Here is a 24,159-nt window from a genome sequence, read left to right on the forward strand (position 1 = left end):
CTTGGAATATCATTTATTAGGTGATCTCTAGGTACTGTGAAAATACACAAATTTTGTAATACTTTTTTTACAGGAGTATGAAAAGAGAAAAATATATAATTCATATACATTTATACACCAATAAAAATGAAGTTATGAATTCATCACGCAAGCCAAAGCTTAAAATTGTACTTATGTTTCCTCTTACATGGAAGAGATATTTTAATCACCAATCTGAAACGGAACTAACAAATCATTCAAGTAATGCTATGGACAGGGACAGTGAAACTGAGGTGCCCATAACAATAACATTAATTAATTAATTAATTCAATTTATACATTGTTCTTCCTGTTAAACAGGCTCAGAGAAGTACCACAACAAATGAACAATTAAAATCAACAATATTAAATATCCATATGATGGCACTTATCCATATAACCTTCAATGCCAAAATGAGTGTGTCAAAAGTATACAGTGTAAGGGGAAAACATACAAAATTGATTTGGATTCAGCAGTGTTTCTGGGGGCAGAAGGATTTTTACCTGTGAAGGGTGACATTCTTAAATCCACCCTCCGGCTTCAGCCCAAAATACGAGTTCAGGCTACAGCAGAATGGAAGTGAAAAAGTCAATTCCCCAGTTGGAAATAATTCCACCAGCAGAAACACTGCGTGGAATCTAAGCCAATGTTTTTATGTTTATTTTTACTGGAATAATACCTGTAAAATTTCCACATAAAGCGGTGAATTGGTTCAAACATAACATAAACTATACTGGGTTTATTTTTTTCCTAATCAAATGTTTCAGTTCAAGTATGTTGCTAACATGGGGTACTTAATTTTTTTTTCATTTAAGTCCAAATAAACATGTGAAATGTGATCACGTTCTATTTAGGGGACTGGGAAGTTTTCTCATTCTTATTTCTCTGGAAAATTGGCATCCCTGCTGCCTGGTAAGAAGAGCAGTGCTTTCTCTTTGCTGTATTTCAAGCTTCAGCTTAATCCATCAACGTGGTTCCACAAAGGGAAAGAAGAACTGGTTTTTATACTACACTTTGCTCTATAGTCTCTCCAAGCGGTTTACAATCACAATCCCTTCCTCTCCCCACAACAGATACCTGGTGAGATAGGTGGGGCTGAGAGAGTTCTGAGAGAACTGTGACTAGACCACGAACTCCCAGGAGGCTTCAGGTGGAGGTGTGGGGAATCAAGCCCGGTTCTGCAGATTAGAGTCTGCTGCTCTTAACCACTACACTGACCTGAGAGATCTTGGCCTGTGCAATACAGAGGCAATCCACAGTCCAGGTTGAAAAATCAGGAGGCTGCTCCATCAGTTGCCACCACCAGCAACAAAACAAGGTTAATTTTAAAAGCCTTGAGGCACAGACACTGCACAGATCTGGACACCCCCATCCCCCACCCGCCGTTAGCTTCTTTTAAAATAAACTGGGAGAGCTAAGTAAAGAATGAGAGTTCCCAAATACAAGAAGTCTTCGACTTCTACACTGATTGCTCAATTATGGACTTGCCTCTTCTCTGGCCAATGGAAATCAACACATCTAATTAGTGCTATTGCTACTCAGGTCAAAGTAGTTCAACATGAAGTAAAAAACCATTTAACTCAACTGATTGTGGTTCTTTCAACTAACCTCTTGTGTATGACAGAGAAACTATTTTGCAGCACAGCTGCGGAGATCATCTTAATTACCTTGCTGGTTCAGGCCAGAGTCCATCCATCCCACCAGTTAAGCCATGACTGTTAATAATTAGGTGTGAACACATTGCAGGCATGCTTAAACAGGCGGCCACCATATTAGTGGTAGCTGTAAATCATCAAGCAGCAGGGAAAAATACTTCTGTGACCGAAGGAATTCACAGTATTGCATCACTGAAGTTAAATTCTTCCAGTACTTGTGACTATGGCTCCCGGTAATCCAAGTACTGTGGAAGTTACAGCTTGTCTCAGTTTGCTGATTCCATTCTGCAGGGAAATACAGGCAACACAAATGGCCAACACAGAAAAATATCTTGGGAGATACGGTACATGGACAAAAACAAGAGCCCTTATTCCTACAGCAAATAAGTATTTTAACCTATCCTCTTAACTGATACCACAAATATATTTGCAGCCATTCTCGAAACTTGCGACAAGAAGCAAGCAATTTTTCTCTAGATCAGTGTCAAACGTGTGACCTGGGAGCTGGAGCTGGCCCCTCAGCCATCTTAGGCAATCCCCTGCCCCCCGCTCCTGATCTGACTTGGCGAGGACACCCCCCCCCCCGCTGATCTGAGCTGGCGAGGTTGCTGTGGGCTCTCCAGCTGTGGCAGCCACCCCTCCCCCAGTCTGACCAACTCAATATATGTCGTATCCAGTCCTTGTAACAAACAGTTCAACACCCCTCTCCTGGCATGTAGTTTACCACCTGCACAACTGAATCAGCCTTCTAACAGGATACATTTCTGCCTTGCTCCCCAGAAAGCCTGGTTTTGGCTCCAAATGAAAGATTCTTGTTTCAGAATTTCAGTTTAATACATACCAAGGCTGGACAATTCCTGTGTGCTGAGTCACCTAAACAAAAACCACTGACACCCCAGGATTTAGAACTCTGAGTCCTGGGCAAGGCAGTTCCTTATAACAAGTAATATTGGCTTCATTTAACAAGAGCACCAGTGCTTAACATGAAACATTTCTCTTGCCTTCAGTACGAGTTTCAAAGGTATTGTCCTTTCAATTCCTTCACTTCTAGATGAACATAAACACTGAACTCCAATTTCTGACGCATAGCACAGATACCAAAGCTCTGATTTTTGAACCATAGCACAGATTGATACTTAAGATCGCGGTTATACACGGAACATTTTAAACTACATTTATTTTTATTCAACAGTGAGGAAGTATTGACCCCCTCCCAAACAATGTGTAACACTCAGAACAGAACGTTATGCTAGCTTGTGCAATACAATACTCTCAAAATTCCTAACGGCACCTGAGTTTCATATTTCACAGAACTAGCAATTGTAAAAGTAGGAAACTTTGCTTGGGAAAAGCAAGTCTACGCAGGAAAACCACTGTAACAAGTCAGGACCTACATCTGCAATACAACAAGCAGCGGTTTTCTTGTGAGTTCCCACCACTTTTCACAACTTTAGAATGTCTACAGAAACTGGCAATACTCTGAGGCATCTGGGCTTCCAGCCAGGAGTCTCCAGACCTCGAACTCTGATCTAACAAAAGCTCTGTGTGCAACCTGAACTTTGGGCAACAGCCATGCTTTTGTATACAAGTTTCCTCTCAACACCAGCATTTTCATACCGTTTTCCTCCGGGACTTCAAAAAGATGAAATGACAAGGTACAAAACAAGAGACATGTACTGTGCTGCCAAATATTCCAACTTAACTCATTCTTCCAATGATTCTCAGAACAATATTGAATCAGTTACGTCTTCAAAATATGCAGGGACTGTTAATATGTACACTAATGTTACCTGAGTGGTAGAACCTTTCTGAATCAGGGAAATCAAAATGGAGAGAGTTTTCTTAAAAAGGAATTTCTTAAACCTAGAACAAATGCCCACAACTAGGAAGCCTCGCTCTGAACCCAATCTGATTGCAGTTTATGCTTGCCTTCTCTCCTGCTCACTTCTATTGATTCCTGTCATCTAGTTACAGCCGTGGTATCAACTGCAGAAAATGAACAGATTTCTCCCAACAGCTTTAATGAAACTGAAGGATTCTTTAGCTGTAGTAAGGTATTTTTTTTTAAGTGGCCAGTGACGGGCAGGTCTCTGAGCCAAAACTGCAAGCCAAAAGGCAGAGTGTTTGAACACATGGCCAAATGGCAGAAGGGCAGTGATGTAAAAATCCTCTAAGGTTTCAAGTACCTCCTGGAAAGAGTCATTAAGTTAAACAAATCCCATACTTGACACAGCCCACATTTTCCACGTAAGAGATCGAACTACAGTTTTTAAGCCCTTGATTGCCTCAAATCGGTGCTTCCTAATGAAAATATGGAATCAATCCATGCTGCCTAGTCAAGCTTATCCATTTGACTCTGGCCCTTCTATAGCGGAGTAATTGAAATGTGGAAACTAGAACAACAAAGTTTATAGTTTAACCAACCCTGCTGCTGTTTAGGAGTGGGCGTGTGAGGGACAGACTTTTTGAGAAGGTATAATCTCGCTGGATACAGGAAGATGGCTTTTGTCTGATAGGCTTGCCCATCGTCTGCTCATATTTACACAGATGCATAAATCTTAAGCAGGAACTGGGCCAGTGGTTCTCAACCTTCCTAATGCCGTGACCCTTTAATACAGTTCCTCATGTTGTGGTGACCCCCAACCCTAACATTTATCCATTTTACAGATGGAGAACACTGATGCAGAGAGTCTTAGGCGACCCCTGTGAAAGGGTCATTCGACTCCCAAAGGGGTCCCGACCCCCAGGGTGAGAACCACTGAACTAGGCTATGACACACTGGGATGAATAGGGAGTAGACAAGCAAGCACAGATTTACCACCTCAACTACAAACTATGTTAAGTTACGGAATCTGCTTGGGTGGGGAGGAATTAGGGAATATAAGAACTGTGAAAACTGCTGATGGGACTGAAGGCTTGTGAGTCATGTTTTAGGACCATGCATATATAAGAAGGTGATGATTGTAAAAAAAAAGCGGGTGGGGGAGTCATACTATTATAATGCTGGAATTTATATCATATCCCAGATTACAGTTTTGGCTAGAGACAAAGAGATGTGAGACCAACATTCTCTTTTCCCCTATAAAATTATGCTCTCAGATGGTATCAGATATGTTCTCACTGGCATAATCTGCAACAAAGCTCCTTTACCTCTTAGAGGTTCGTTCTAATTATGTGCATGACTGTATGCATTCTGCCAACTTTCCGTGTCAAATACAATTATCTATCTCAAGATGAAATATAATTCAATCTGTTATAGGGAAAATCAAACCCATGCTTAGGGATTTAAACAGCACTGGGCTAATAGTTATTTCTACACAACTCCAATCAATTGCTCATTGAAGAATTTTAACATAAAAACCACAGTCTGTGTCTGTGTTGACAACGTGGGACAAACCTTAACACAAATTTCCTAACTAGTTCATTATTGCAGGATGATAAAGCAATAATTTGTATTTTAGGATAGAGTCAGATGAACCTGGTTATTAATTTTCCTACCAATGTCTGCGACACAGTATTCCCATTATAGACTACCCAGGTTCCCTCGAGGAAAGCAGGCTTGAAGACCAGCTCCTGGAGTTTGTCCCATGCATGCATAGACCTTACATGTGAGACCACACAAAAACCACGAACAGCAAATTAATGCACTGTCCCCCTCCATCAGCAAGAGTCTAAAGTGATACCACTACACTTTTCTTCAGTTCCGTTTTATTCCTTGTTAAGAACTGGAATATTTCATGCTTTTTTTTAAAAAAAAGCCATACTTGCCCTAATATCCCTTATGAACCTGGGGGCCTAGAAGTAGAAATATAACCTAGTAAACTCTGAGAAGATTGCTTCTTCAAGTGTGAGAATGTTGCAGATAAGCAGGGCAGACTGATTCCACGTTATCCCACATAAACATCTTCCTTCACTTAAAGAAAAATGAAACACTCAACATCTGAGAACAAACTGTGTAATTTGAAAGCTCACCCAACTGATGCGCAAACACTGACTAGCCTTACATCACCATCATTTTACTGACTCCATAAATACAGCAAGTTGGCATTCAAGACTGCATTTTGTCTGGCATCCAGGGAATCAACTGTTCTTTTGTTATTCAAGTAACATTGGTTGGCATAAAAATTGAGGACATCCATCACAGCTTTCTGATAGAAATCTGTATCGCTTATAGCTCGGTGACGTTCTTTCATCGATCTGAATTAACTGGCCTTTCATTTCTTTCAATCATTCTTTCATTAATATTTAAGACAGGAGGCTATATTTATGGCCGACACATCTGTCACTGTTAAGTATTAGAAAATGCATGGCCAAGACCCAGGCCACAAATTACGCCTCTTAATCAAATGAGTCACCCTGGCCGCAGTGGCATCTATACCTGCACAGGCAGCAGTGTGTGAGTGAAGCATCACATGAACAAGTCAGGGAAGGGCTGCTACTTCACAAGTGATTTCCTAGTCTTCGAGATCACAAAGCCAATAACCATGACCACCCTATACACGCAACTTTGTCAGCAGCTGGAACCTCAAGAAAAGAAGTCAGTGCTTCAAGTCATTTTTCAGGCAGCTCTAGAAAGGTGGGGTGTAAAGCCAAACTCTTCTCTTCTTCTTTTGGCTTGTGCACAAGGGGTTGTACTTCTACCTGCAACCAAGCTAAGTATCTGTAAGCAGAGGAGAATACAAGCTTGGTCCAGATGGTATTTAGCTGCTGGTAGCAAGCTAGATGGATTTTCTGCCTTCTTCCATGGCCAGAGGTGGCTCTGGGGTTGGTATGTTCTGTAATATAGATGCTGGAAACACACAGCTTCACTTGAATGAGCTGCTTACAAGCTCCTAAAGAAGAGTAACTGTCCACTGTTGGAAATTGACTGCTAAATGACATGAACCGGGACATTATTGTGTAAGACAATGCCAAATGCTTATTACCGTCTAACACAACTTGTAAACATCATTTAATTATTTGCATGGTTCCAGCCCACAAGTTTATACTCGTTCTAGTTCTCCACAGCCTTAAAATGCCATTCTTGCTAGTCTGCAGGCCAGAAACATTTAAGAAACCATACTCCTGATGTGACTGCAGCCTATACTCAGGCTTGAAATAATTTGTCCTCGCCTGACACTTTGAGAAATATTGTAGGGATGGAGTACATGGGGCAGTCAGCACTGTAGTTCTTATTCGGAAGTGTTCATCTCTAGTGAAGTTTGGTGAATTATAACCTTTAAGATGGTGTTGGGGTGTTTAAGTATATAGCTAACTAACCATGCACTGGGAATTCTTGTAATTGCACAAAAGAGAACTAGTCTGGTGATCAAGTTTTAGCATATGTCCAGCAGAAACAAAGATTAGAGGACAATCTTTCCTGGTAAGGTGGTAGGAATGCCTAGTGTTCGATCTATATTTGATTATTAATATCTAGTATCAACTTGAACAAATCCAAGTTGACACTGAATGTAGAAATATAGTTTTTAATGTTACAGTGTTGATTTTATGCAGTCCTGGCAAGGTTTGTGGCTGATTTTTAGAGTCTGTTCCACATACAGAAGGTCTCAGGTTCTGTTCCCAGCACATCCAAACAAAAAGGATCAGGTAATAAAGACTTCCACCTGAGACCCCGAGAGACTTCCACCTGAGACCCCGAGAGCCCTGAGGAGTCTCAGGGCTTGAGTCTGGCGGTGAATCTAAATCTGTGTGCTCTATCTGAGACTCTGGTCCTGGTCCTGTGGGGGCTACTAAAGGCTCAGGGTAGGAGTCTGCATTGCCTAGGACTCTAGCAGCATTTTTAAGGATCCTCTGAAGATGCCAGCCACAGATGCAGGCGAAACGTCAGGAGAGAATGCTGCTAGAATACGGCCATACAGCCCGGAAACCACACAACACCCCAGCCACTCGTGTGTTTGTGTGTTTCTCCACTGTTTTACTGGGGCAGCTCTGCATAAGACTGCAGTATAGATTGCCTGGATATGTGGACTGCTGATTCCTCGAGCCCCCTTAGTTAGGGGGCTAAAAAATCATATTTTAATAGTATTATTACATTTGGATTCCTTTCATAATGGAAAAAGTACAAGCGGTTAAAAAGGTATTCTGGAAACTTATCAGGAGACAGTCATGTGCACCTGAGTGTTGCAGCACTTAGTGAGATGTGACATGGTGATCTCATTTGCAGTCACACCAGTTTCTAAAACCAGGCTGAGGTCAACTGTGATAGCAGATGAGCAATTCTGATACAACAGCACAGAAGCTTATACAGTCAGCTGCTTAAGCAGTGTGCTGGGGACAAAACCTATTGAAATCGCAGGTGGAAAATTTGGGAAAAGTTACAGCATCGTTGAAACAAACAATTTTAATCCACACTATTCAAGCCATGTAAGCTTCAACCTCACGCCCTCTTCCCAAAACACAAATGTTAGCATTTTTTAAACAAATGTTAAGCTCATAAGATTTCAAAATTAATACATAATGCAGCTGTGTTGGTTTGTATCAAAATCTAAAAATGAAAACTGTGTGATAGAAGTGATTAAGATCAACTAAAATAGCACCATATGTTCTCTCCTGTAAGGAGACTCGAGGTGGCTTACAAGCTCCTTTCCCTTCCTCTCCCCACAACAGATGTCTTGCGAGGTAGGGGGGCTGAGAGAGTTCCGAAGAACTGTGACTAGCCCAAGGTCGCCAAGCAGGAATGTAGGAGTACAGAAACACATCAGGCAAGTTCCAAGGAACTCCAGGTCTTAGATCATCACTTGCAAGTCAAAGCCCACATCAGACAGCCAAGTACATTAGGACTCACCTATGGTGTGTGTGTTTTCTTCCTTGGTTTTGTCTAAATTTTGGAATTTTGGAAACTCCTGTAGCTCATGTTGAATCCATTTGGGAGAAGGGTAGCGCAGAAATGTCCCAATGAACAATGAGATTCCACTTAAATTGTCATAAGTGATAGCCATCTATAAACTGTCTCGTCATGTGGTTCTGGTGGGTTTTCTGGGCTGTGAAGATGCCAGCCACAGATGCAGGCGAAACGTTAGGAACAAAATCCACCAGACCACGGCCACACAGCCCGGAAAACCCACCAGAACCAGTTGAATTTGGCCGTGAAAGCCTTCGACAATATCTCGTCATGAATTGTATGAATCCTTTTCAAATATAAGCTAGTGGCAATTCCAGTTTTCCACAATTCATTTATTTATTTTTTGTGTATTTGATCTGATTTACTATCCCACCCTTTCTCGGCACAGGGTTAAGCCCAGGGTGACTAACAACATTCAAATAACATCTAATACATAAAGCAATAAAACCATCTACAAGCAGCTTTAAAAACATAAAACAATAACTTTCTATAATAAGCAGCTAAAATTCATATAAATGTCTATGGTGCCGATAAGTGTATAATTTAAGTCCCAGTGCTAATTAAAGCTAATCTGCATTTTTACTTTGAGGATCCATCCCCCTCCCATCCCATCCCAATCTACATCTAAATTCTACTTATGTATAATTCTGCTTATGTATAATTACGAACTCAACCTCCCTAAGTCACGTTCTTTTCCTTAGTCAATTTAGATCCTATCATATGAAGGTATGCTTTCTGGACCCAGCACATTTCACTTTACATCTGCACTGAATTTGATTTGTCATTCTGTTGTCCATTATGCCAGGATATTTTTAGATCTCATCAGCATCTTCTTGGGAGTTTCACCATCCTAAACAATTTGTGACTACCTCCAAACTTGGCTCTCTTACCATTTAGCCCAATTGCAGATTTCTTATGAAGAAGTAGCGCCTGTCACAATACAAGCCCTTGGAGAGATCCTCATTTCATTATTCATTTTGTGTATACCACAAATGTGTGCTTTTATAGCTGAAGAGAATGCAGAAAGCCCTATTAAATGTCATGTTGACAACATCTGAAGATAAATATTACCTCTTAAGAATACTGCAATGTCTACCAACATATTCTGTACACAGCATGCTTTTTGGTCAGCATGGCCTATACCGTTGAATTCCCCAAAGATCCCAGCTCAAGGATTTTGCCTGAAAGGTAAGTTAGATCTCCAAGGAACTTTTAAAAGATATATTCGTTTAGTTGAGCAGGCAGTGGAAATCACACCTTGAACAGAATTACATGGCTTTGACTGTTTTCTACTCCTTAAATCCCTAAACTGTCTTTAAATGGGGAAAAAAGTATATTGGTTGTATTGTCGGCTGGGCTTTCATCAGCCGGAATCACTTAGTATAGTCACAAGGCTGTATGGCCAGAATTCTAGCAGCATTCTCTCCTGACGTTTTGCCTGCATCTGTGGCTGGCATCTTCAGAGGATCTGATCCTCTGAAGATGCCAGCCACAGATGCAGGCGAAACGTCAGGAGAGAATGCTGCTAGAACACGGCCATACAGCCCGGAAACCACACAGCACCCAAGTATATTGGTTTTTAAACACATTGCTAACCTGAAAATCACCATAAAGTAACCAGGTCAAAGACCACAAATGCTAGGCAGACAAAGCCGTCAATAGAACCGGCTTGACAAAGAGTGGTCTGCCTTCTTTGTGAATGCATGCCCAATGCGTTATGAACATGCTAATTTTCTCCAAAACATAGCTCTTGCCTCTTGCCTATTCTTTCTACTTAAAGAGATGTTGTCAGGTGTACATTATTTCCTCAGGAAACATAGGCCAACCAAGTATGCACATATTTCCAGAAGGGTAATGGACTAATTAGTGTCTTGTAACACTTGCTTTAAAACAGCACAAGCTTTCATGGATCACATGCAGTGGTGGGATTCAGCAAGTCCGCACCACTTCGGCAGAACCCATTGTTAAAATGGTGCTTGTAAACAACCGGTTGTTAAATTATTTGAATCCCACCACTGACCACATGTCACTTTTTCAGACGAAATGAGCAGATCTTCCTTATGCAGACATATTATATACAAGGCATGTATAGAGGAGAAACACTGTCAAGGGGGCCATGAAATACAGGCAGTCCAGAATGAAATCTAATTATGTAAAATGTCAATCTAATCAAGAAAACTGCAGATATCTTTCATGTGTTAATATCTGTAATAGTTCTAGGCTGTCCCCTTTTGAGGCACATAATAGTTCTAGACCAGACCTGGCCCTGACTGGCCCCCCTGCCTTGCCGGGGAGCGAGGCGCCTTTGAAAGCCCCGCAGAAGCCGGTTGCCTTGGCTGCCGGCTTCTGCGGGGCGTTCAAAAGCGCCTCGCCCCCCTGCCTTTTGGCCCGGCCCTCCACAATATTTTCTGTTTCTTATGCGGCCCCATGGAAAAAATAATTGCCCACCCCTGTTCTAGACCGATGTCCCCTTTGAAGCACATAAAACGGAGCAGGTACCTTCGGCAGTCTCCTCCCTTCTGCATTTTATCCTAAATTTAAATAAATCCCCCTAGCTGGTAGGTAGCCATCTCTTTGCTTCTTGCTCTGAAGAATACGTGCATAAAATGATTGATGGCGCTATATAAAGAATAATAGGCAAACACTAATCTTGTAACAGCCTCAATATTAAGACAAGTTCAAAGAGAAATCTAGAAGCGCTTTTCCTCCAACAAGACAGAATGATGAGAAAAACTTAATGAATAAGATGTTTGCTGTTAGCATACCAAGTGTCCCAATTTGTTCTGTCTTAGTATGGGCACAGCCTACTAGCACAGACCCTGTCACTTTGAAAAATAGTTCTCTGTATAAATAAGCAACTTTGCAGACAAATAAAGGGCACTAGAAGGGAAAAAACCGAACAGATGAGATCCCTAGAGACTGTAAGGACTCCCAGCCTATTAACTAAACATGGCAAATTATGATCAAACATACAGTTGTACAATGATCTGTCAGAATTGTTTTAGAAGCATTTAGCTGAGAAACTAGACTGTTCTGACAAACACATTTCATTCTGTCTGTCCACATATTCTTTAAAATATGAAAACCAACTGCAGGCCTTTAATATAGTAGTCTTAAAACCGGCACTCAGACACTGCAGTTTCTCACAAATCTGAAATGAATGACTAGAGGAACTAAGAAAGTTCTGCACCATTACAGTTCTGATAACTTTGAATAAGGCCAGAAACATTAAACTTGCAAAGGTCAGGTTCTGAAGCATTAAGCAATATATTTAAAAGACAGAAGCAGTACAAACCTCACCAGAATACTGATTGTCAACCCTTCTCAAATATTTTCAAGTACATCAATATTTTCAAGCAAGTTTTTGCCCTATGGCAGCTACCAGGAGTAACTGCTGATGGTGCAATATGGGTATTCATGGGACTACTGGCAAAAAGTAGCAAAGAGGATAGAAGCCACAGGGAAATTACAGTCACATTATGCATCCTGGGGAATTGGACTTCTGCTGGAGAGACTAGTTTATGTCAACAACCATAGCTCCTACCTAATTTTGTGTGTGTATATGCAGCAGTGTGTAACCTGGTCTCCCACTTTTATCTCCCAACCACATCTGACCACAATCACTGGAGGAACCAAAGAGATAACTGAATACACCAGAGGTGCTGAACTGATTTGTTTCAAGGGACAGATATATCATAAAAGTGACTTGGTCGAGCTGGGTCATGGCGGTGTCTGCCTTGACTGGTGAGCCCCCAGAAGGTTCACCAGCCCAGACTGGCACTGGGGGAGGTGGTCACCACTGGGGGGACTGCCTCAGCTGTCAAGCCCACACAGACGTTCTAGCTCAGACTGGCATGGGGGGGGGGTTGCTTGTTACATCAGATCAGGAGTGTGGGGGGGAGGGTGACTGGATGGTTCACCAGGCCAGATTGGGAGATTGAGGGGGGAGGGGTTTGCTTTAGCTGGCTCACAGGCCTGAAATCCTCTCAAGGAGCCAGATCTAGCCCCTGGGCTACATGTTTGATAACCCTAGAATAGAATGTAAGGCTTTAAATTAGAAGTTTTATTTAATCAGAAGATATTTTGGTTGAGGCAACCCATATGTCCAATCTATCTCGCTGGCCTCCCAAACTTATTTTCAAACTTTTTATAACTTTCTTCCCTTTTGAAGATTTTTGTGCCCCCCTTCCTCGACCCAACAGTTAAATATTTGGAACTGATGGACGTTTGGATGAGGGATTTCAGGCTGTGACATTGGATTATGCACCGTCTTATTAACTATTAACTTATTGTGTTTTATGACACTTAACTAGTTAATGTTTTAATGTCAAATTATTATCATTGTACACATGCTGTTTTATTGTAATGCGTGCAAGTTGTTAGTCAGGAAAGAGTGAGGTATTAAATTTAATTTTTAAAATGCCAAATTTTTGAAACTATATTATGTGATTGCTGCTGCAAGCCGCCTTGAGTCTGACTTGTGGTGAAGGAAGGTGGGGTATAAATTGAACAAAATAAATAACAATGAAACATAACTGGCAGGAGTACAGAGATGCTGCGTCAGCTATCAGAATCCACCCTTCTTCTTCCAACTAAAAATGTCTTCATACTTTTCAAGGATACAACAGGGAGAATTTTTGAAACATTTATTTTAAGAACAAACCAAGGCAAAAACAGGGATGGTGTTTTTTTTAAAAAAAGTTTAATTATACATCTAATCATACTACACATGAGTAGCAGAATCAGTTTTTGGAAACGGAACCTTGGAAACTTACTGAGATGGTTCCTTGTGCTGTGAGGCGAGGAGGAAATGTAGCAGACTTGGATGATTCTCATTGATTCCCATAGGCTGCTTAGGGAGGCAAATTTTCTACTTCCTGTCCTCCAAGCAGGAACTTGAGGACCAGTTTAAATTCTTTCTCGGCTCAGACAGACAGCTTGAAACTTCTGGACATTGCTGGGTTTCCGACAACTGGTGATGCCAGTGGACTGTCCTTGGGTGCCTCCCTCCCCCTCAGAGCGCCTTGAATACACTTATGCCGGGACTCAGTTGTTGGCCTGCATGATTCTGGGGGAAGGGTCCTATCATGAGTGAGAGTTTGCCATTGGCATTCCCAAAGAAATGGGGTTCGGTTGATGCAGATTCCTCTCGGCAGGGTCCAGGACAGAGCAACAACCTTTTGTAGGCAACATATTTTCTTCACTGGAAACCCTCACTCCCCATAACTGGGAGATCACAAAGCTTTTATTGTATCAAAATGGGCAAGCCCTTTTAGATCAAGAACTCCTGTTGCACAGCCATTTTTACATCTTAAAAGCACAAATCACTGAAATTGGAGCCATTTATTAGTGAACACAAGCCACCCCACTGTTCATAATCATGATTTGCTAAATCCAGCTCACTAATCTAAAGGTCTGGTTCAGCATTAAGAAGTTTTGGCACTGCTGAGGTCAAATCTCTTACTCCAACTGGTCATAATATTCAGCAGTCAAAAAGGCTCTCAGAACAATGAACGTGGCAAAAAAACAACAACCCCATCATTTTTATGGAATAAACAATACACGGCTCATGAGGAAAAACTATGGCCAAAGTTTGAAGAAATATCCAAAGAACTGCCATTGGCACTACTTGCACAATACTAACTTGAGACGTTCTCATCTCTGCTCCCAAGCTTTCCCCATCCCATTTGGGCTCAAAAGATTGACACTTTAGCCAAAAGGAGTGTGCAGCAGTGTGGGGGAGGGAGGGGGGAATCTACCCCTTCCTTTCAATTCCACAATGGAAAGTAAGGTTTGTAACCCAGTGCTTACCTGCCCTAATGACTGCAACAACCTCCTCTAGCCCTCTTTTATCGCACCTCAGTCTGCTTGTTTTCATTCAGAACTCTGTTGCCAAAACCGTTCACTGCCCATGCTCAAATCCCTACACTGGCTCCATATCCCTTCTGTGCTCAGGGCAATCCCCTTGTTATTTCCTTCGAAGCATCCTAGCTGCACCTGATCTTTCTGTTCCTATTTCCAATCATATCCCAGACTTTTTGATCTTTACTCCTTCAGCTAAACCTGTTCAGCACCCGCCCCCCAATAAGTCTGCCTATTGTTATTTGCTGCTCACGCCATCCCAGATCCCCTGTTTTTGTTTGTTTGTCTGTCAGCCCTCAAATCCTTCAAAATCTCTCTTTGTGAATTTTTTTAAGCACGGGCTTTCATCTGGTCCAGCAGGTCCTTCCTGTAGTGTCCTCGGTACAGCTGCCTTCTCCAGAGCAACCTGTCTCGTTTAAAATGAATTCCTCCTTAGGGTTTCAAATGGAGATATTTTATTGAAGGCTGTATGCTGTTTGATTAGTATATCTGGTTTTGTGGATATTAAGGCTCTTGACTAGTTTGCTTTGCAGATTTGATTTTATCTATCTGCTACAGTTTTACTTCAGTAGTTGGGGAGCTTAGAGTTGTATATATATTTTCCCCTACATTTTCTCCACACATTAACCCTGTGAGGCAGGTTGGGCTAGGAGTTTGGATTTATGCCCAGCCTTTCTCTCCTGTAAGGAGATTCAAGGTGGCTTATAAACTCATTCCCTTCCTCTCCCCACGACAGACACCTTGTGAGGTAGGTGGGGCTGAGAGAGTTCGAATTATGACTGGCCCAAGGTCACCCAGCAGGAATGTAGGAGTGGGGAAACAAATCTAGTTCCCCAGAAAAGACTCTGCCGCTCATGTGGAGGTTTGGGGAATCAAACCCAGTTCTCCAGATTGGAATCCACTGCTCTTCACCACAACACCACGCTGGTTGAGGGAGGTCATCTGATGAGTATCAGGGTTGAGTGGGAGTTTGATCTTGGGTTTCCTAAGTCCTGCCACAGCGTTATGAACCTCACAATATACTAGCATTCTCTAGCTTTACCTTTATAAATAGGTAGGGTATGCATGCATGAATATAAAGTCCAGTCTTGGCTGTTTTGGATTTTTCCAGGCTGTGTCCACGGTGCAGAAATGTATTGGGGGGAAATAGCGCCTGGAGACGAATTGTCTTCGGGTACCCCCCACACTGCGCCTGGGGGCGGGGCTCAGCCACCACCCCTGAGCTGCACCCCCCCCCCCCCAGGCTCCCAGAGCCTGGAAGCCGGCAGCCCGGCTCCTGCCCTCCTTTCTGGGGAGAGCTGAAGAGACGCCGTCCTCCATCCTCTGAGAAGTGCTTTTATAAACACTGACGGTGGGGGCAGGGCTCAGGGAGGTATGGGGCCATGCCCCCACCTCCCTCTCCCCCAGGGCATGGCCTTGCTCCCCAGCCCCGCTCTGGGGCCTCAGTGCTAATAAAAGCACCTCTTAGAGAACGGCAGTCTATTTTGCTCTCTCCAGAAGGGAGGGCCGGGAGTCTGGGGGAGGTGGGTGGGTGGGAGCGGCATCCTCAGGTGTCCTCAGCCCCGCTCACATCATTGACGACGTGGGCAGGGCCAAGGGAGCCCGAAGTCAACAAAGGAGCAGGACTTCCTGGTGCCTTGACGTCTTCGCGCCAGACCTAGTCACGTGGGGGGACAATTTTGCGCCCCCCTATGTGACCAGATTAGTGGCGCCCAGGGACAGGGGTTACCACAGATATGCCTCGGTGTGGTAATTTTTGCTGCTAACATTTTTCCTTCATTTATGTGGAAATAACATTAGGAGCAAAAACTACTAGATCATAGCCACACAGCCTGGAAAACCTGCAACAGCCAAATCCAGTCTCTTCCTATCCTCAACTGAAACTGTGACTTTGCATATGATCTCTATCTATCTGCTACTGGATCTTAACTTGTAAGCTGTTGCATTTGTTTCTTTGACACTTTTGTAAAAGGCTGGGTACGTTAGGGGAATTTAAAAATATTAAAAACCGTCTGGAAAGACTGTCAGTTAATGTCTTTCTTATCTTTATTTGAACTTGGCCTCAGAATCCGGATTTAAAAATCCTCAGAATAGGGCCAGGTACAGAAAAGGGAGAAGTTTCCGCAAACCTGGAGTAATTATCAGGCTTGTAGAAAAATTCCCAAAGTTAAAAAGAGTTTTAAAAGAAACAAATCTGAGAAGCACTGTCTGCCCAGACTCATACCAAAAAAAGCAGAACCTGTTCTCACACCTGTGTTTTCTGAGATCTCAGCAGCAACCTGGCTGGAGGTAGCATGAAGTGGAAAGCACACTGCAGGAACTTTCTGCTGTACACCCAGCCCAATAACCTGGCTAACAGTGGCTCAAAGAGATGGAGGTTTGGAGTGGAAAGCATTTGTGGGGGTGATTGGGGGAATGGCGTGCTTCCTGCTACAAGCCCAGCTTCCCCATTCTCTAGCCAACTCTGGTGAGAGGGTGAGGCTTGGAGCAGAAATCATGCCATGCAAGCTTTCAGCCTGAAACCTCTGCAGTGACCCGCAGGATCCTTCCTTTGTGAGTTGACAGAGGTCTTCTTCTTGTACTTCCTTATTTTGGAAAGGTGTAATTCATTGCTACATGGAAATGGTGATTTCCAACTTGGATATATCAAATGCGGTAGTGAGACTTCAAGACAAAACAGGAGCCAATGGAGAAGCAGAAATGAACAGGGCTTCCAACATTGAAAGGTATGGCCATGCATTATTAATGTAGGACAGGGGTCCCCAAACTTTTTAAACAGGGGGCCAGTTCACTGTCCCTCAGACTGTTGGAGGGCCGGACTAAAAAAAACTATGAACTAATTCCTATGCCAAATGATTGTGAAATGTTTGATTTCACCTTTCAGCCTTTCTGTCATGGTCTATTTTTAGAACAGTGACCAAAGTATGTCAAGTACAGGGTGGGCTCCAAATATTGTTGGGGAGGCTGTGGAATACCTTCCCCTGTAAAAAAAAAAAGCGCAGAACTTTCCCAATGAAGCATTCCATCTAACCCAGGATCAGGTATCTTCCTGGGTTCTTTCCTCCCTAGCAGCCAATGAGCGATTCACCAGCCTGGCTGATGCCAATGGGAGTGAGGCGGAACAGAAAGCCTGAGAGCAACACATGGAGTAGCCAAGAGGCAAGGGCGGAGCAGGAGTTGCCACGTGTAAGGTTTCCAACTCTGGGTCAGAACATTCATGGAGATTTGGGGGTGCCATCATGTAATTGCAATCAACAGCCGTTGGGGCCGGTTCGTCCTCTCCCTCGAGCCCCCACTGCACATGAATGGAGCCATCGCCACCATGCCTGGCGGGCTGGATAAATGCCTTCAGGGGGCCACATTTGGCCCCCGGGCCGTAGTTTGGGGACCCCTGATGTAGGATAATACTGAAAAGGGAATTATTGTGTGCACACGCAAAGCATAATAAAATAGAGAGAACTGAGAGGAAATCAAGAGCACCAGCATCTTAAAAGTCCAAAAAATTTCCCAGAATACAAGCTTTCATGAATCATTTGATCGAATACAAGATATGTCAGCTCTTATAACCAGGTCAACAAGTGGGAAGGGGGTGTTACCAAGAAGGGCCAGTTGAAGTTGGGATGGTGACGTACAATGCAAAAACAAAACAATTAAGACTGTAGTTGACGTGTGTGGTACCCAAATTAAAAGTCTAATACACAGACTCTGAAGCTGACAAAGCAGTGCCACAACATGACTGTGACCGTATTCTAAGACGGTTTGTAAAAGTGCATCTAACATTTCATGTATCTCTATCAACCTTAAAAATCAACCACCACCAAAATTACATTCCTGATTACCACAGAATCATATTTATAACTAAGCGAGGTAATTTAAACGCGCACGTTAAAATAGCCCACAACCGACCAGAACCAAGTTTATCCCAATGGCATAAACAGAGAAAGGGAAAGAGGAACCGGATAAGTCAAAATGCTGATCCAGGAGATAAAGGTAAACCAGTGTTGCAGGTCTGGAGACAGAAGACTCTAGTTTAATGTTCTTACTAGCCATATAACCTCATTAGGATTTGCGTGTACACTGGAAAAGCAAAGAAAGACTATTATACATGTTTACGAAGTCCAGCCATTCAGGTATACTCAAGTACTAAGGAGTTCTTGCGACAAAGCTCAAAGAGTTGCATGGTCAGAATGTAACTCCTGGGTATAAGTATGCCTCATGTTCATCAGGACTGCGGGCAAGAAAAGACTTAAGCCTTCCCTGATTTCCTGACCTGAAATCGTCCCAGGAAACTGCTACTTGCCCTGTTGGGGAAAATCTGTGCACAGCTTGTTAGACATAAGATTTTTTAAAAAATATATGGTACTCTGGAAAAAGATGAAGTGAGAGCAGCGAACTACACCACAGTATATATGAACGCTGCACATGTCTGTATGGGAAGAAAGTTCTACAGCCTATAATAATGCTCTGAGTAACTTATTGAACTTTGAAAGATGCTCTGCATAAAATCTTATGTCCCACTTTCAATTACAATTCTCTTAAATCAGCAGTAGCTGTGAGCATTTGGCTCACATACAAAAGCAAGTTATTTGTACACTCAGGTAGGCCAGCGCAGACCAAGTTGGCGTGGCCTTCAGACCACACATAGGCGATGTTATAATCCTGGAAGGGGCAAAAGATGCTTCAAGTGCATTTCTAACCCTCATAATTGCATAGACAAGGGGATTAATAAATGATGACATGATTTACAAGGCAGTCTTTCATGCTGAACAAGTTGCCCATCCCAGGCCTATCACGTGACAAGATTTATGCATGGTATACTGAAACAAGGACAGGGAAAATTTAGCAGAAAAAAGTTTGAGTCCCGTGGCACTTTAAAAGACTAACGAAGTTTTATTCTTGGTATAAGCATGCATTCTTCTTTAGATGCACAGGGAAAATTTAACCAGTTTTACTTCTTCATGTTGTCAAAACTAACACATCATCATCATCATCATCATCATCTAAAGGAGATTATTATTATTATTTATTTATTTGATTTGGTATACCGCCCCATCACCAAAGGGCTCTGGGCGGTGTACAACATTAAAACAGCTTACATAAAATCAGCATAGATACAATTATGTGTATACATATACAAAAGCGAACTGCATTTTGCAAAACTGCACTGCTACGGCTCAGTACAAATTAATACCAGATTATGGATCAGTGATCAGAGAACCTCTGCAGATTCTCATGGTCACTCTTCCTCCTCTCTTTCTCAGGAGAATCCTGTATTTTGCTAACTATCATTTCTCATGGCAGCCAAACTGGCTGATATTGTTAGTGTTAATTACGAGATCCAGTTTGCAAAGCCATGGCTTTTATTATCATGGTTTGGCAGCAAGGTACTAGCTATCATTTATCATGATGTCCAAATGGACACGTTACTGTTAGAAGAGACAAGGAACAGGAAATTAATGATATGCTGAAGGGAACGTAAAGGGTACTCCCGATGATCATATGCTGAAATTGAACCAATATATGGGATCTGTTACATACTGTCAGAAGCCAAACCACCACCACCACCCCTGCTTTGCTAAGCCTCTTCAAAGCACAATTCATCATCATAAACATTGTGCTAGATTCTTAGCTAGGATGCAGTTGTATTCTAATTTCATAAACAGCTTCAAAGTGAGAAAAGTTACTAGATAAAAGATTTCTGTAAATAAAAACATGCAACTGTCTAAAAATGTGGAAAGTGACAAAAAATGTATCTCTATATGTATGTGCGCATATACGTGTGTGTGTATATATAATATTCTATGTATTAAACATAATATATGATATATAATGTAAATAATATATCAAAGACACACCCTATAAAGCTGAATAATTCAGTAGTCTAAAAGATCTAAACTCCTTTCAGACTTTCAAGTTCCACAAAACACAGGGAAAGTTACCAGTTATAGTGCTACACAGTAAGAGTGGTACGATTTCACCAAAAACAAAGCATGGGGTTTGCTATTCCTGTACACATCTTATTATTCTGAACAAATGTCAAATAAACATTTGACAAGGGTGGCAATGAAAAATCTTATACTCCTCCATATTCTCCTGTGCTATCCTCCTTATAAGAAAAAATGAGATTGCAGCAAAATATCCGGTATAAAAGGAATAAACTGAGTCATCCTTATTCCATTCTATATCTACAGTCTGCATCTATAAGCCTGCTTGGCTCTTCTGGATACTAAGATAATAATAGCCTACATTGCCTTTCATGCTTGAGAATCCCAAGGTGCCTCAGAAGCCCTCATGGAACAGAAAGTTTGTGCAAAGCAATGTCACTTTAGAACCTTGGGTTAAAAAGCTGAAAAAACAAGAATACTCCCTTTCTAAAATATGGAACACTATAAAGACTTAAACATAGTTGACAACAGAAGAGTACCCACAGAGTTCGTGGAGATATATACTACGGTATATCCCATGAACAAAGTTAACTGAACTTAAAAATCCTGAGTGAACTGGAACAGTATCACTACATATCCACACAGTATCACCAGTGGAAGCACAAGGAAGATGTCAGGTCCTGTAAGGTGAAAAGTCTCTCAGCAGCCAAGTAAAACAAATGTCCAAAGAGAGTAGACAAAGCATCTATCCTGTCCAGAAGTATGCTAAGAGGAATGGCTGTTGTCCCGTTGACTGGTAATAATGATTAAAAAAGATTTCACATTCACTTCTGAGCAGAATTGATAGCTACCGTAGTGATTCTGAAACTGTAATTTGGGAATCAAAAGTGCAGTATTAACTACTCATTTATACCATACCTTTCTTCCCAATGGGTACCCAAAGCAGCTTTCATGTTCTGGCCTCTATTTTCATCCTCACAACCCATTTGTCCATCACAGCCAGTACTCTCTACTGCAGTTGGGAGCACTTCTATGGTGCAGGTCTTTCATGTGACCACAGTCCTGTTCCTCTAAAGTAGGGACTGAATCTGGGACATTCTGCATGAAAAGCAGATGCTCCATCAGTGAGCCACAGGGCCTCCCCCCCAGGGCCATGAGGCCAAGAGGAAAAATAAGGAAGAGGAGAAAGGAAGATGCTACAACAAATTTGGGTTTCCTCCTGTATAACCTGCAAAATCGCCAGGAAATCCAACATTATGCTCATCAATATTACATATTTAGAAACAAGACAAATAAAATATAAAAGTTGTGCTAAGTGGCATAAAATCCCTGTGTTTTATTCCGGGAAGGTAGAAAGAAGCATTAAATTAGTTTGCAAGCATATTCCTAACAGAACAGTAAGCTTAAAAAAGTTTGAGAATTGCTGGATTATTACACAGTGCACAATAAAAGAATCTAGCCACTGAACTGAGATACTTCTCTCCGTATGGTAGTTTACTGAATCTATCTGAACTTTTAACCCAAGCCCCCAAAAGCTAAAAATCATAAAACACACCCATTTCATAAAATGCTATACAACAAGCTTCCCATGCATTCCAGACACGTGTAAAAAAATCCATTCATAACTTTCATAGATACAACAGCTATCCCCTCCCAAAATCTGTTTGAACCGATCAGTCTTAACACTCAGTACTGTCAGCCAAGAAAACTAGCGGGGCCCTCCTGTGGAAGAGTAACCAAAGGTCTTGAGAACGCCTGCTGTAACGACTGAACACAAACTACTCACCTATCATGCACAGAAAAAAATCATGTGATTTCACTAGGGAAAGTCACACTTCACCTGTTCCAGCGATAAACTCGCCCCAAGGTAAGTTCAGAGGTGTGTGCCACCAACTTTACAATGTGCCACCCAGTCTTACATCCTGAGAAACAGATCAGTATGAATTCAAGTCTACAAAGAGTGGCTGAGAAGTACTGACTTGCCCAAGATTGCCAAATGAAATCCACAAGGAAAAAAAATGCATGGGGTGGGGGGTGTCCACACACACACGTCTTTTATTCCAGTCCTGCCCAACAAAGGTTTGCATAGCCAGACCAAGGTAGTGCGATTCCTCACACCACATCCTGCGATTTGGGGGGGGGGGGGGGGTTTGGGGATCTCTCCCCTATTACAAGTCGCAAACAACAGCAAGCCGAGGCGGGGTGGGCAACAGAAGACAGAGTCCCCCCTAATTTAGTTTAGCGTGGCGGAGAGAGCAGGCTTATGAAATGACAAGTCTTTGCTCCCCGCAGCCAGGGAGAGAAGCACAACAAAGCAGATTTGCGAGTGTGAACTTCGGCGAATAAGAGTCCTGCCAGCAAAAAGAGAGGGGCTTGCAAGAAACAGGAACAGAAGAGCCTGTCAAGAGTGCAACACCTGGGGGAAGAAGTAGCATGGGTGGAAGTGGCCACCTGGGGAGGAAAGCTGCGCAGTGTCCGAAGCCCCAAGCCTGGGAGTCCCCTGCCTGTCGCCTGCTTCCCCCCCACCCCCAAACACCTTGTTTGGGTTGCGAGGCAGGAACTCCCTACAACACAAACACTGCACGGGAGGGGGGCTACTCAGAGTCTCGGGCACACATCAGAGGAAGAGAGAGGACTGGGGCTGCCCCACAGTACCCACAGGTCGGGCGTGGAGTAGTCTGCCCGGGGCTAGGGAGTCCCTATACACACACATACTCCCGGGCGTGCTACTTTCGTCCGCCGCTTTCCACCGACCTTCACTCACCGGGCTTGTGTTCAGCCTCCGCCCCGAGCCTCCATTGTTCCCGGCTGGACTCCCCCCGCCGGCCCGGCTCAGCGGCTCCCGCCGCCCCCTCCTCGGTCTCCTCCGGCCGCCGCCGCGGCCGCCATTTTGATTCGAAGCTTCGGCCAGACTCGCTCGAGCTGGAGGGGAGGGGGAAGAGCGAGGGGGAGGAGCGAGCGGGGAGTCTGCGCATTAGCGCTCGCGGCACGTGGTCCGTTCTGGCCGGGGCCGGGGTTGTGGGAGCGCGCGCCTAGGTGAGGCAGTCAAGTCTTCTCCCGGACACTTTATCGGCGGTTCGGGGGTGGCAGCGCGTGCTGTTCAGTGGCGTTTCCGCGAGAGTAAAGGTGCTTAAAATCGACCCATGTATAGGAAGCTATGAGACCAGACTTCCTACTGTTCCGTAGATTGCGGTCTAAGGCTGCATCCACACCTCGTGGTCTATTGTTGTGCTACAGCTGTCATTCTTGACTGGATTGTGTGTGTGTGAACAAGCCAGCCATGTCACGGATGGTGGCTGCAGTACAGCGATAGTGCATGAGATGTGGAGGCAGCCTATAGTTGCAATACTCTCGTTCACACTTGAGATGTGCGTTAGCAAAGAACTCCAGACTGCAACCCAGTCACATGAGTAGTCAGTCCCCCAAAACAACAAAGACTATCGATTGGAAGCTAAGCAGGGTCAGCCCTGGTTAGTATTTAGAAGGCTGACTACCAAGGAAGTTTAGCATTGGACAGGCAAGGCCTTGGAAAACCTATAGGACAGTCATACATTGGCAGTGACTTGATGGCACTTTCTGCAACCACCACAACTAGCAAATCTGGAGGCATAATCTTCCCATAAGGAAAAGCTCACTTTGTCAGATGCAAGGCTGTGAATTTTCTGGGCTGGGTGGCCATGGTCTAGTAGTTTTTGCTCCAGTATCTGGCTGGTATCTTCAGAGGCATGTGTTTCTCCAAACGCATTTCACCATGACATGCCTTTGAAGATGTCAGCCATAGATGTGGGTGAAATGTTAGGAGCAAAACCTACCAGACCATAGCCACACAGCTCGGAAAATTCACAACCCAGTTGATTCTGGGCGTGAAGCCTTCAACAATACATATCTGTATTGTCG

At 43.1% G+C, this 24,159-nt stretch overlaps 1 protein-coding gene across 1 annotated transcript in view; it reads right to left on the bottom strand.

The window, feature by feature from the left end:
- The window catches only part of BTBD7 (BTB domain containing 7), an 86,228-nt gene extending 63,070 nt beyond the window's left edge, over nucleotides 1–23,158 (bottom strand). Inside the window, exon 1 of the mRNA XM_048485256.1 lies at nucleotides 23,027–23,158. The gene's annotated coding sequence lies outside the window, so the exon portion shown is untranslated. The remainder of the gene's footprint in view (nucleotides 1–23,026) is intronic.
- Between the last annotated feature and the right edge of the window lie 1,001 nt (nucleotides 23,159–24,159).

The sequence above is a fragment of the Sphaerodactylus townsendi genome, linkage group LG02, assembly GCF_021028975.2.
Source record: "Sphaerodactylus townsendi isolate TG3544 linkage group LG02, MPM_Stown_v2.3, whole genome shotgun sequence".
Taxonomy (NCBI): Eukaryota; Metazoa; Chordata; class Lepidosauria; order Squamata; family Sphaerodactylidae; genus Sphaerodactylus; species Sphaerodactylus townsendi.